Here is a 13,126-nt window from a genome sequence, read left to right as displayed (position 1 = left end):
GGCTTAGGGGCCCTCCCATGCTGGCATCACCTCTGAGCTCAGACCCACACATCCGTCCACTTGGGCAGAACCTGCTCAGTGATCGCCCATGTGGCAGTTTCCTGCCTCTAAGCCTCAGTTTACTCTTCTGTGCAGCACCCAGGAGATTACATTTGGGGGCATCAAAAGCCAAATTTCTGGTTGAAAAGCCCTGGACAGCCCCTCGCGCTCCCCCTCTTGAGCTGCCCCATTCTTCAGTGGAGGGGGAGGAGACCACCAGTGACATGGTCCCCTCACTGACCCCCTCCAGCCTTCTAGTGGGGAGGAAGATGTTCCCACTTGGTTGCTGGGATGTTGTCAGTGTGACTCAACAAGAATGTTGTAACAAGTCATCCTCATCCCTTCTCTGAGGGAGGGACATTCATAGGTGACGGGGAGCAGCCAGGAAAGAGGGAATTATGAGGAGATGGAGATGCAAAGAAGGGGTTCAGAGAACTGGGATGCTTGAAGGAAAAGGGGGAGAAGTCATGTGTAGGGAACTGGGAGGCTTGAAGGAAAAGGGGGAGAGGTCATGTGTAGGGTTGCCTAGCCTTCCTCTCATTCTGGGGTCCAGCACCTATGACTGGGGAGGGCTTGGAGGCTGGGCCTGACTGACACACGCTCTAGGACCCCACCTCTCTCCACCATCCCAATCCTGGCCTCAGGCTGCAGTTGCTCCGTCAGTCCAGACAACCCTCACCCCCTCAGACTTTATTCAGATCCGCCTCCTCTCACTCCATGCATTGCTGAAATGAGGGGCAACTCTAAGGGCCCTCCCAGCATCCAGGGTAACCAGTGGGGGCAGGGGGTGTGGGGGGCCTCTCTGAGCCACTCAGTCTCCCCACAACCCCACTATCCTGAGGCCCAGATTCCGGTCAGACCAGGAGCACACCAGGGGCCCAGGTGAAAGACTGCAGGACAGCTCTGTCCAGGGCAGGGCCAGAGGAGTGAGCAGAAGGATCCCTGGAGGTAACTGTTAGTGGCCACTGTCTGAGTGTCCCCCAGGCCAGAGAGGAGGAAGTAGGCAAGAGCACAAGGTCTGTGAGAGGCTGGATGCTTTACCCTTATGGGGAAGCTGAGTTTGGGCGCTATACTTGGCAAGGGGATACTCGCAGCTCTGTGCTCAGAGGGTCGTTCCCAGCAGTGTTCAGGAGACCATGTGGTGTTGGAGTCAAATTGGTACCCTCACGTGCACACCAAGCACCTAAACCTTGAACCATCTCATACCCCAGCACTCAGTCTCTGAAACGGCACAACGGGCCAAAATCACATTCTAAAGGGCTGAGCCCCCCAGTCTCACATTCTAAAGTGAGCCCACAAGGGAAGTCACTTCCATTCCTGACACACGGGGCTGGTACCCAGGACTGCGTGAGCCTGTAGGGTAGCCATGAGCAAAAGGTTGGCTGGAGGCTGTGGCACTTCAGGACAAGCCTGGAGGCACAGGAGGACAATTCCTGACAAGGTGGGGGGCAGGTGGGGGTGAATGGATGGTGCTTCCTTGGTCACAGGAGGCTCCAGTCAAACGGACAAGGGTGTCTTCCTGTTTCCCGTAGGGTGGAGGCCGCCTGAGACAAAGAGTTCATCCTACTTCTCCTCCCCTGCCTCACCCTGAGAAGGTCAAAACTTGCTGTAGCAACCAGTCCACCAGGAAGTCGCAGGACGGGATGAAGCTCAGGAATCAAGAACACAGGGGATGCCTCACGACCTCTGCAGAGATGGGGACAGAACTCTCAGGCGCTGACGTCACATCCGCCCCGACTAGCCTTCCAACCTCACCCCTCCCCAGGCACACCGCCATCTTTGCCCACCCTTCCGCAAATCAAAGGTCGAGAGAATCTGATTGGTTTACACCCTCCTATGAGTGGCGTTCTCGGCGGTCAGGTGACCTTCCTGCTCCAATCAACTGTGGGCTGGCCCTAGCGGGGTAGACGGGGAAGATGGTGGGTTTTCAGTCAGGCCTCATGGGGTAATGGGAGCAAGTGTGAGAGAAGTGAAAGGAAGTGGAAGGACCCTGATGTGTATCACAGGGTCATGTACTTTCTTAAGGCGTTTCTGCCCACCATAGACACATGGGGTCGCCCCTCCACACAGCCTAGGGCTGCGCCATGGAGGTTGAGCCCATCCACCCTGTTTCGTCAACACAAAGGCGGAATGAATAAATTTAATTAAGATGAATTTCTTAAGAAGCACAGAGCCCATAACTAAGCTGTGTGGGGCCACATCGTGTAAAGACGCCCATCAAGCCATGGTTTATAACGACGGAAGTAGTCATGTCACTCATTCACTAGGCATTCGCTCTGCACTGCTTTCGGAACTCGGAAACGCAACGCGGGACACTGAGACCAGCCTGCCCAGCCCCAGCACAGAGAAATGCTCACATAGAACATAGACACCAAACACAGCAGCTCCTCAGAAGGACGTGCCAGGCCAAGGCGACAGCAACTCGAGAAGAGAAAAGCAAATGAACCTACCAGCCGAATGAGCTCAGCCGCAATGAGATAACTGCAACACAACCAGGACGGCGGGAGGAGCAGTGGATCGGCTCTTCCTGATGCTGGCAGGTAGCGGAAGCATCGGTGTGTTAGCCCAGCAGGCCAGATGCCATGAACAGAGGCCACTCCACTTCAGCCCAGGCAGGACCAGTCTCCCTGTGGAACCTGCCTCTGGGCCTGAGCACCAAAGCGCCAACAGAGATACACTGTCCTCGCCTCTACCTGAGCTTAATTCAAACCATTCTGTCCGACCCTAATTCAGAGCTTTTATTAGGTTTTAGGTTACTCTATCTACAGCACAATAGAAATATTTTTTTAATCTTAAATTAGAAACATACCACAGAAGGGTTTTTTTAAAAAAGCTTTTTACAACATTGTAGAATAAAATGTCTTCAGCTTTCCAGTTGAAATCTAACGAAGATAGTCTTCCATTAGAAAACTTTGAGAAGACGTAAAGTATTTTGTGGGGGGCTGGAGAGATGGCTCAAAGGACTGGAGCACAGGTATGTGGAGGCCCCAGGGTCCTTTTCCTGTACCACATAGACCCCCAAAGCACTACCTGAGAGCCCCACCACCACCACCTTACAAAAGATAATAGCTTGTGTGCTCTGGAATGTGCTTCTCTTCCACTTTTCCAAAAGCAGTTGTCTGTGATACTCTAACTAGTCTGAGGTATGTGATGGTGAAAGAAAAATATTTTTTAGGGATGCTCATGAAAGAACAGCAGCCAAGATAGACATAACCGGATCACCTACTAACTTCCAAATGAATCTGTCCACCACTACCATCTACCATCAGGTGAGCTCTGCAGAGAAGGCTGTGCTCAGATGCATTAGGGAAGAAGTCCCAACTTGTCTGGCAAATATAGACCCATCAAAGTACAAATGATTGAGCTCCAGATGGTCACTCTGGGAGGTAGGAAATGCTCCTGACTTTCCACTAAGAACAGTGAGTACCTTTCCAAAGAACACACTTTAAGATGAGTTTTAGGAGCTTAGGTACATCCTTGCTGCTACCCTCACTGGAAATCATAAAAGTGACCTGTGAGTGATCAGAAATTCATGGATATGACTTTGTTCACTACTGAGCTCAGTCCTTTAACACTTTGGCCAACTTGGAATTCTGGGAATGGACATAGATATGATTTGGGAAGAAATCCATGCAATAAATAAGAGGCTGCTGGAAAATGCCAGGAAAAGGACAGCACAGTCACCAGAACATAAATTTATCCTTTTGAGTAATCTATTTTCCTGGTTTCCTCATATTATAACCCAAACTCCTAAAATCTGAAAACCAGGGTATCACTTTCCAAGGCTATGCCATATCCGTAGATTTGACCATCATACCAAGGACAGAGTGGCTGCCAGCTCTATGCCACTATCACCACAATGTCCCAATGCAAACATAGCTAGGAGGCCAGACGGCCTTTGAGAGAACTGAAAAAGAGTGGGTGCTTTCCTTGGTGCATGGGGCAGTAAGGGACTGTACTTGCTTTCTGCTTGCATGTTCCTGCTTATCCAGTGAGGCCAACTTGATACAAATGCCAAGTAGAATATGAACACTCTGAAAACTCCAGGTTTTGGCCCTGAGGTTTCAAGGGCATCTCTGAGAGTCCCAGTTCAGGATGAAGCCAGCCCATTGTTTTGCCTGTGAATTCTCAGTTGTTGGGGCTTCCTCCATGCCTACTGCCTGCGCTGGGCATGGTCAGAATTGGGAGGCAGTGACTTAAAATGCCCAGGTACTGCTGGTGACAGTGTAGACAGGCAGGAGAGGGAAAGTCGGGAGGTACAAGAAGTTTGAGAACAGGGATACAGAATGAGTTTATAAGACTAACATGTAGTGCTGGAGTGCATTTGTCTTGCACAAAGCCAACATGGATTCAATCCTCGGCACCCCAGATGGTCACCCCTGAGCCCTCCAGAGTGATCCCTGAGTGCAGATCCAGGAATAAGGCCTGAGCACCACCAGGCGTGGCAAAAAAAAGAAAAAAGACTAACTTACAAGCAACAAAAATAATAAGGAAGTTTTTGGAAGGTCCTAGAGGGACTGCTATGTTCACAAGCTATGACCAAGGAAGAGGAGATGTACAGGGAAAGGGGACAGGTAACCTGACCCTGGGGCACAGAGCTATGTCCCAGCCTCTGCCACTGTGCCAATGATCCCAGATAAACACAGCATTGGCCATGAACCCAAGGGCTAACACATCTCCATTTGGGCTTGAATTAAGAGGTGTGTTCTCTGAATGGAACCTGACCACTGGAACGCACAACCAGGCATGCAGGGCTAGAGAGATGAGTGAGCCAGCACGGTTGATACTTCCTCTGATGTTCCAAAGAGCTACAGTGGGGCCTTGGCAGGCCAAGGGGAGCTCTGTGGGCTAAGACGTAGGCCATCTGTGGCCCTGTGTTTGGGTGACAACCACACAGGACTAGGATTATGGGCAGTGACCCCAGTGACCCTGAAGTCTTGTGGGCTTGGACCAAGGGGTGAGCTGTGATGGGTCCCCAAGAGGGAGGCCAGACTGGAGACTGACCAATGAGAAAGTGTCCCAGAGCTCAGGAGACGTCCAATCCCTTCCCTGCCAGGCACTGATTCCATCTCATCTTCAGCAACTCTCGAAAGCCTCCCGTCCTTCCTGTAAGTGGGATCAGGACACCCCTTCCCTTGGCTTGTTTAGGGTTCTTTGCCTGCTCTGTCAGACTTCAGTCTCGGGATTTTGTCCACTGGCCAGCAGAAATGCCCCTATGTTTATTAGCTTCCGTCTGGCTACACCTGGGCCACATGGGCTCTGGCTACAGCGTCTCCTCACAGTGTCCTGGGTCTGACAGACAACTCACTGAAATGCCTCTGCAGGAACATGGCTCTGTAGGTTCCTCAGCCAGTGCTCCCTGAGTGCTACTCTGCGCCGGACCCACAGCTGGTGAGAGGTTTTCTGTTTCCAAATCCAGACTCATGAGAGAGTGAAACTCCTGGTCGGCCACATGCTGGAGGCCCAGCACCTGACTTCCAGGGTGGCAGCAAGAACCCAGACGAGCTCAGAGGAGGCCCTGGCAGAAGGCAGAAATGACTATGGATCTGGGGATGCAAAAAAGAAAGGTGACACTGATAAAGCTCGAGGTGAAGAAAGGGTTGGGGGCTCTGGGGGTGTGCCAAGAGAATGGGCAGATGGACTGGTGCCCCCAAATGTTCCTGACCTTTACATACATCCCCAGCATGGGTCCAGGAGTTGGTCCAGTACATGCAGCCCAACCCAACCCTGAGTGACCCCCAGAAGCAAACCAACCTCTTATCTCATTATTAGAGGTGGCAGCTGAGGACAGAAGGGACACACAATCTGCAAGAGCACAATCAGCCCGCGGAGAGGCAGCAGCCACCTTCCGGGAAGGCCTGCAGCTCCATACTCCAAGCTAACCCACAACTCCTAGCCCCTCCCGCCCCGGGGACTGTCCAAGGTGTGGGGCCGGAAGTGGGGGGTGGGGGTCCTGAGAAGCATCAGAGAGCAGCTGAGGGCCGAGCATTGGCCTTGCACGCAGCTTCTCCCTTGCCAGTCAAGGCCCAGGCCTTGTCTCACCACCGAGGGGCCTTGAGAACAGGGGCAGAGCTGAAGATAGTGGGTTCGCCCTTCCCACCAACTGCCTTTCCCAGCTGACACCCGGGAAAGTATTCGTTGGGAACACTGACACCAAGCGACCCTAGCAGGGGAGCCCCCAAAGCTGAGTTGGACAGGGGCGGAGAGGGGCTCTGGAGAGCATACTTGTTCACACAGAATTCTTCTCACCCCCACAGAGGCAAGTGCCCACGCAGGGCTCATCTCGGAGAAGGGCTTGCAAGAAAGAGAAAGGCCAGGCCTGGGCTTGCAGTGGGGTGTCAAGGATGAAGGTGGGATTCTCAGAGATGAGAGTTCAGACACCCCATTTATATTTGGAGAAACTGAGGCTAGGCAGGGCAGGGCTCTGTTCCTGGATCCTGAGGGGGCCAGGGTCCTGCCTAGCTCACAAAGTTCGATGATCAGCAAAGAGCAGTCTGATGAGGCCCCAAGTTCACTGTAGAGAGGGCAGAAGCAGCTGTCAAAAGTGAGGTACGTGCCTTCAAGGAAGGGGAGGCTGGTGCACCCCTATTTGTGCTCTTCCTCCCTGCCATGGGCCTGTGATGTGACCGCCTCGCAGCCTCCCTTTATTGGCCTAGATCCCAAGACAGATTCTCCCAGTCGCTCAGAGAGGGGTCACCATTCATTCCTCAGATGCCAACAGGAAGGGGTCCATGGGAATACTAGAGGAAACTTTCGGACCTGCCCCGAAAGCCCCCCACACATGCAGCCCTCCACCGCAAGCTCAGCTGCATCCTCAGACTGACTGGCCACCACCACTCCAGATGATCCCAGCAGGTCCCCTGCAGGACCTTCCCACAAAGTGTCTCCTCTTCCCTCTGAGAAAAAGCACCACACACCCTTGGGGATTCCAGAAAGCACTTCTCTACTTTCTTCCCTGCCCTGCCCCCCAACAACTTGGCTCCAGCCCAGGGGCTGACACAGGTTCACTGAATATCTCTATGGGGTATGTCAGGGCAGGGGTGCAGGGCTCACACTGATGGGTGTATCAGAGATCGGACCAGGAACTGACAGGGCTAATCCCAAGAACCAAACAGACTCGAATCTCAGTACAGGCTCTGGTTTCCTCCTCTCAGGCTGTGTGACCTTAAGCAGGAAGCTTAATCTCTCTGGCCATCCTTTGATTCTGCAAAGTTGGCCTCTCCCTGAGTAGAAGTGAGGTTTCCAGGCCACGCCTCTAATAAAGGGGCTTTGGAGGGGCTTGGTAGCTGCCCGCACTCCGGCCCACTTGAAGAAGCTGAAGGGCAGCCAGATACCACTGGGCTTCAGGTTCAGACAGTGAGGTTCTGGTCCAGAATGTCCTTCAGAAAGCAACACAGAGATAGAAATGCCCACAGGGGCTTGATTTCAAAGAAAAATATGATTAAGCAGGCCCGAGAAGCTTCTGCGAAAGAATGAAAATATTTTCCTTACCATGGCATTTGTATGTCAACAGCAGATAGCGGGAAACAGCCACCCCAAGGCCATCGGCACCCCAACAGCACTGTGTGAGGGTCTCCGGGCAGGGGCCCAGCAAGCCCCCATGGCCCAGAGGAAGCTAGAGGCCTTTCCCAGCCTCACTTCTCCAGCCTGGGAAATGGAACTGTCACATCTGGCCCAAGTCTGGCCCCAACCTGTCTTTTCTTTTTTATACAAGGATTGTATAGACGAGCGGGGAAATGGTTTAAGTGGTAAAGTATGTGGTATACGTGAGGCACTGAGTTTGGTCCCTGAGTACTGCTAGGCATGGCCTCTACCTAAAGAGCTTCTATAGTTAAGGTGCACATCGTTATGGCCAGGCAGATATGCACATAGCAACTTGGCTGTTGAAATCAGGCTAATTCGGGTATCATCTCACTTTGTTGTGTGTGTGTGTGTGTGTGTGTGTGCGTGCACACACACGTGTATGAGTGTGGTAAGAACCTCTTAAGTCTTCTAGAGAAATTCCAGTGTCATTATTTCTTCTAGAAAATATGCAATACTATTATTATGGACCCAGGCTGTCACAAGCGTTTTTATTTATTTTTAATTGAATAAAATTATTCATTAGCCACACTTACAAAGCTTTCATGTTTGAGTTTCAGTCATACAGTGATCGAACATCCATCCCTCCACCAGTGTACATTTTCCACCACCAATGTCCCCAGTATCCCTAGATGCACCCCCCCAGCCCACCCCTCTCCCTGCCTCCATGGCAGACGGTTTCCCTCTTTCTCTCTCTCTCTCTCTCTCTCTCTCTCTCTCTCTCTCTCTCTCTCTCTCTCTCTTTCTCTCTCTCTCTCTCTCTCTCTCTCTCTCTCTCTCTCTCTCTCTCTCTCTCTCTCTCCTTATGGGCATTATGGTTTGCAATACAGATTCTGAGAGGCCATCATGTTTGATCCTTTCTCTACTTTCAGCACACATCTCTCATCCTGAGGGATCCCTCCAACTATCATTGACTTAATGATCCCGTCTCTATCCCAGCTGCCTTCTTCCCCAGCTCATAAGTCAGGCTTCCAACTGTGGAGCAATATTCATGGCCCTTGTCTCTACTGTCCTTGGGTGTTAGTCTCATATTATAATATTTTATATTCCACAGATGAGTGCAGTCATTCTATGTCTGTCCCTCTCTTTCTGACTCATTTCACTTAGCATGAAACTCTCCATGACCACTCATAAGAAATTTCATAAATTCATATAAGCATTATTATTATTATTATTATTATTATTATTATATCAGCTGGGTTGTTCTATGTAGCATTATTATTGCCATCACTGTGCTGCGCCACATTGTCACTGTTACTGTCCTCCCGTTGTTCATTGATTTGCTCGAGCAGGCCCAGTAATGTCTCCATTGTGACACTTGTTACTATGTTTGGCATATTAAGTACGTCACGGGTAGCTTGCCAGGCTTTGCCATGCGGGCGAGATACTCTCAGTAGCTTGCCGGGCTCTCCAAGAGGGGCGAAGGAATTAAACTTGGGTCGGCCGGGTCGGCCGCATGCAAGGCAAACGCCTTAGCCACTGTGCTATCACTCCAGCTCCACACAGCATTATTATTTTTTTTTATTAGTGAAACACCATGAGGTACAGTTGTAGGCTTACAAGTTGTTGTGCTTGGGTTTCAGTTATACAATGATTAAGTACCCATCCCACCACCAGTGCCCATTCTCCACCCCCACCAATCCCAGTATCCCTCCCACCCCCCAGCCCCCATCCCACCCTGCCTCTATGACAGGGCACTCCCTTTTGTTCTATCTCTCCTTTTGGGTGCTGTGGTCTGCAGAAGAGACATTGGGTGGCAATCATGTTCAGTCTATGGACTACTTTCAGCAGGCATCTCCCATCCTGGGCAGATCTTCCCAGCACCCTTTATTTGGTGCTCCCTTCTCTATCTGAGCTGCCTTTACCCCTAGAGTGTGCAGCTGGCCTCTAAGCCATGGAGTGAACAACCTGGTATTTATCACAGCTGTTCTTGGGTGTTAGTGTCTTATTTTGTTACTTTATGTTTCCCAGATGAATGCAATCTTTCTATGTCTGTCCCTCTCTTTCTGACTCACTTCGCTTAGCATAATATTTTCCATGTAGTACCACTTGTATGTAAATTTCATGACTTAATCTTTTCTAGCAGCTACATAGTACTCCATTGTGTAGATGTACCAAAATTTCTTTAACCAGTCATCTGTTCTCGGGCACTCAGGTTTTTTCCATATTCTAGCTATTGTAAACAGTGCACACAACATTATTTTTATAGTCACATGTTGTACCATGAGTAGTAGTATTTTTATTGTTCCCATAATATTAGGTTTCTCCCCAGTTCCTCCACCTCCTCCCCTTCCCCCACCCACCGCTGGGTATCTGAGGACAATTTTACCTCTCCAGTTGATCAGGCAGTGTGTTTTTTCTGTATTTCCTTAGTTCTGCATAATGTCCCTGAGCTTCATCCATGTGCCACAAACTGCAAGACTTCCTTTGCAAATGCCGAGTACTGTTCCCTGGAGGCTAAGGTAGGAAGTAAAGGGGTGGAGGAGACCATTCGCAATCCATTCGGGTGCTGTCCTGCCCAGGGCAGCAGCTGTAATTATCTGCACTGGCCCATAGGGGAGTCCAGTTCGGAAAGGTTGGGGATTGCTGCAGTGGTCACCGAGCTTGAGAGTGGTGGATGAAGCCGAACAAGTCCACGTGGTTACCCCGGCCACCAGGCCTTCCCACCCAAGGAGTTCTGCCTTCATCGTAGACCCAGGACTGGCACGGAAGTGAACCAGGATGCTCACCTGCTCCCTGGATAGCCGTCCCGGGTTCCTGCTTACTCTGCCCTCCCAGACCCAGCAGACATAACATGGGGGGATTCGTTTCCACCTGTCTTCACCCGCACTTGGCTCTGCTCAGACAACCATGACAGGCTTTCGACTCCCAGTGGCTCACCCCTGGGAATCTCCTTTCCCCACACTGTCTCACTTCCCTCAACTGACCTCTGTCACGGCCTGCGCCCTGCTGACCTGGCACATTCTTGTTGTTCACGCACCCTGCCCCAGATGGCCCCCACGGAAACCTTCATGCTCCCCATCCCTCCGCTTACCTGTCCCGCCAGTGCACACCCCAGCTGCACACAGCTGCACATAGCAAGTGCTCGTGGGTGCAGGCTGATGCCAAGACCTTTGCACACGGCTTGGATTTGTATCACTGGGTTCCTCTTTGAGGTTTCATGTGTTTGTTTTGCTGGGAATGAGGGCTCCCAAGTGGTGCTCAGGGGACCCAAAAGCTACTCTGGAACTGGGACTCTTATAGTAAAAACTATCCACTCCATGGGCTTGTTCCATGGTTAAATGCCAACATGCAGGTCAAGCTCAGCTTAGCACCGAGGGCCCACAAGTGTCCACTGCCTTTGGAAGGCAGTGGGCAGTGTTGTCCTCCAGACAGAGAGCTGTGTCCTCTTCTTCTTTGTGCCCCCACACCAAAGAAGGGCAGGAGAGCTCATGCAGCCACAAGCCACTCTATTTCCCAGCAATAGTACTCACTCACTTAGTCCCTACTTTGTTCTAAAACCAACTAGTTTGTTGGTTCAAACCAATAACCCTGAGGTTTTATGTCACCTTTGGTTTCTCTTAGTGCTATCATTGTTGCTTCAACTTACATTTCAACACCCAGCAACTTTGGATGCAGGGATTGACATGCAGTATCTCATCCGATTCTAGTAGCTACTGCAAGGACAAAATGATATTTCCAAATTTATGGCACAATGCCTCCCAGGAGGAGAACCATATTGGCCAAATTACCTACCCTTCCTAAAAGCCCTTTTCTGATCTATTTATTAGGGTTGAGGGGTTCACATGGTGCCCCCTCATACACCTGGGATGAGGATTGAGAGTGGTGGATGTAAGTAAACTAAATGTTCCAATTTAAAGACTCAGAGAGAATGCAAATAAAATCAGAAATGAAAGAGGAGCCATTATAACTGATACCGCAGATATACCAAATAAGAATCTCTATGCACAATGCAAGGAAAGAAACCTTTTTAGTGTCTAGAAAGCATCTAGATGGGACTCTGAATCCTCACTTACTGACTGACTGGCAAAAACAAGAATTCCATAAAAAGCTGTTCCTTTGGCCAGTTCTTTAGAGAAACTCACAAACCACATGCTTGATGGTGAAGATAAGGCTCTAGAGAGAGTGTTTCTGTGTTTGGGATGGGATAAAGCAATCTTTGAGGAAATCTAGAAAATTCTCCTAAAGTGGAGCGATACTACAGCTGGTAGGGTGTTTGTCTTGCAGGCAGCTGACCAGGGTTTGATCCCAGCATCCCCGACGATCCCCCAAGCACCACCAGAGTGATTTCTTAGTATAGAACCAGGAGTAACCCCTGAGCACTGAAGTTTCAAATGATTGAGGACTTTCAAACGTAAAAAGTTTGGAAATTTTTACTTTGAAGCTGTTCTGCTTTAAGACAGAGTTTCCCTTACTGCCTAAATCCCACAATAAAATCTGGCACATAGACAGCTCCAGAGGGCCATGCTGCAGGATGAAATGGCCAATGGCCTCAGATGGACATGAGGAAAATGTGGACAACACATGTAGCAACGAAAGCAAAGAAAGGGATAAGAACTCAACCTCTGCAAGTACTGGGGACCAGAGAAATGAACACAGCACACTGCCACATAGATGACACCCATTCAGAGAAAGATTACTTGGCTTGCTAGCTAACAGAGGAAAAATTGCATTGCTAAACAAATCTCAAATTAAAAGACAAGACAAAATGAAAGCTAAGAGAGCTCATGTGAGGCAAATAGAAAGCACATAGTAAAAACAGATTTAAGTTCGCTGGATGTAAGTAAACTAAATGTTCCAATTTAAAGACTCAGAGAGAATGCAAATAAAATCAGAAATGAAAGAGGAGCCATTATAACTGATACCGCAGATATACAAAGATTCCTTAGAGACCACTATGAACAATTATACGCCTCCCAAATTGGACAAGCTTTAACAAATGGATCAATTCCTCGAAATATACAACCTACCAAGTTTGCAACATAAAAAACTGAAACTCTGAGTAGAACAATCACTAGTGATTACTTTGACTCATTAACCAAAACCCTCCGACAAACAAAAGTCCAAGGCCAGATGGCTTCACTGGTGAATTCTACTAAACATTTAAAGAACAATTAACACCCATTCCTCTCAAGCTCTTCCAAAAAGCCGATGAGTTGGGAACACTTCCAAATTCATTTTATGAGGCCAGCTTTACCCCTATACCAAAACCAGACAAGCATGCCACAAGAAAAGAAATTTTCAGGCAATATTCCTGATGATCATAGAAGCAAAAATCGTTGACAAAATATTAGCAAACAGAATTTAGTGCTATAGTAGGCCCTTAAATAACTATTTCATTCAATGTTGTCAATGTATTACTGATCAGAAAAGTAATCAATTCCAGGGTTGGAAATGTAGTACAGGGGATAGGGCACTTACCCTGCACATGCCTGACCTGAGTTTGATACTAACATCCCACATGGTCCCCTGAGCCCTGCCAGGAGTGATCTCTGAAGCAACTTAA

This window comes from Sorex fumeus, unplaced genomic scaffold (assembly GCF_029834395.1).
Source record: "Sorex fumeus unplaced genomic scaffold, SorFum_2.1 ptg000044l, whole genome shotgun sequence".
Classification (NCBI taxonomy): Eukaryota; Metazoa; Chordata; class Mammalia; order Eulipotyphla; family Soricidae; genus Sorex; species Sorex fumeus.
Note: the sequence above shows the minus strand (reverse complement) of the source record.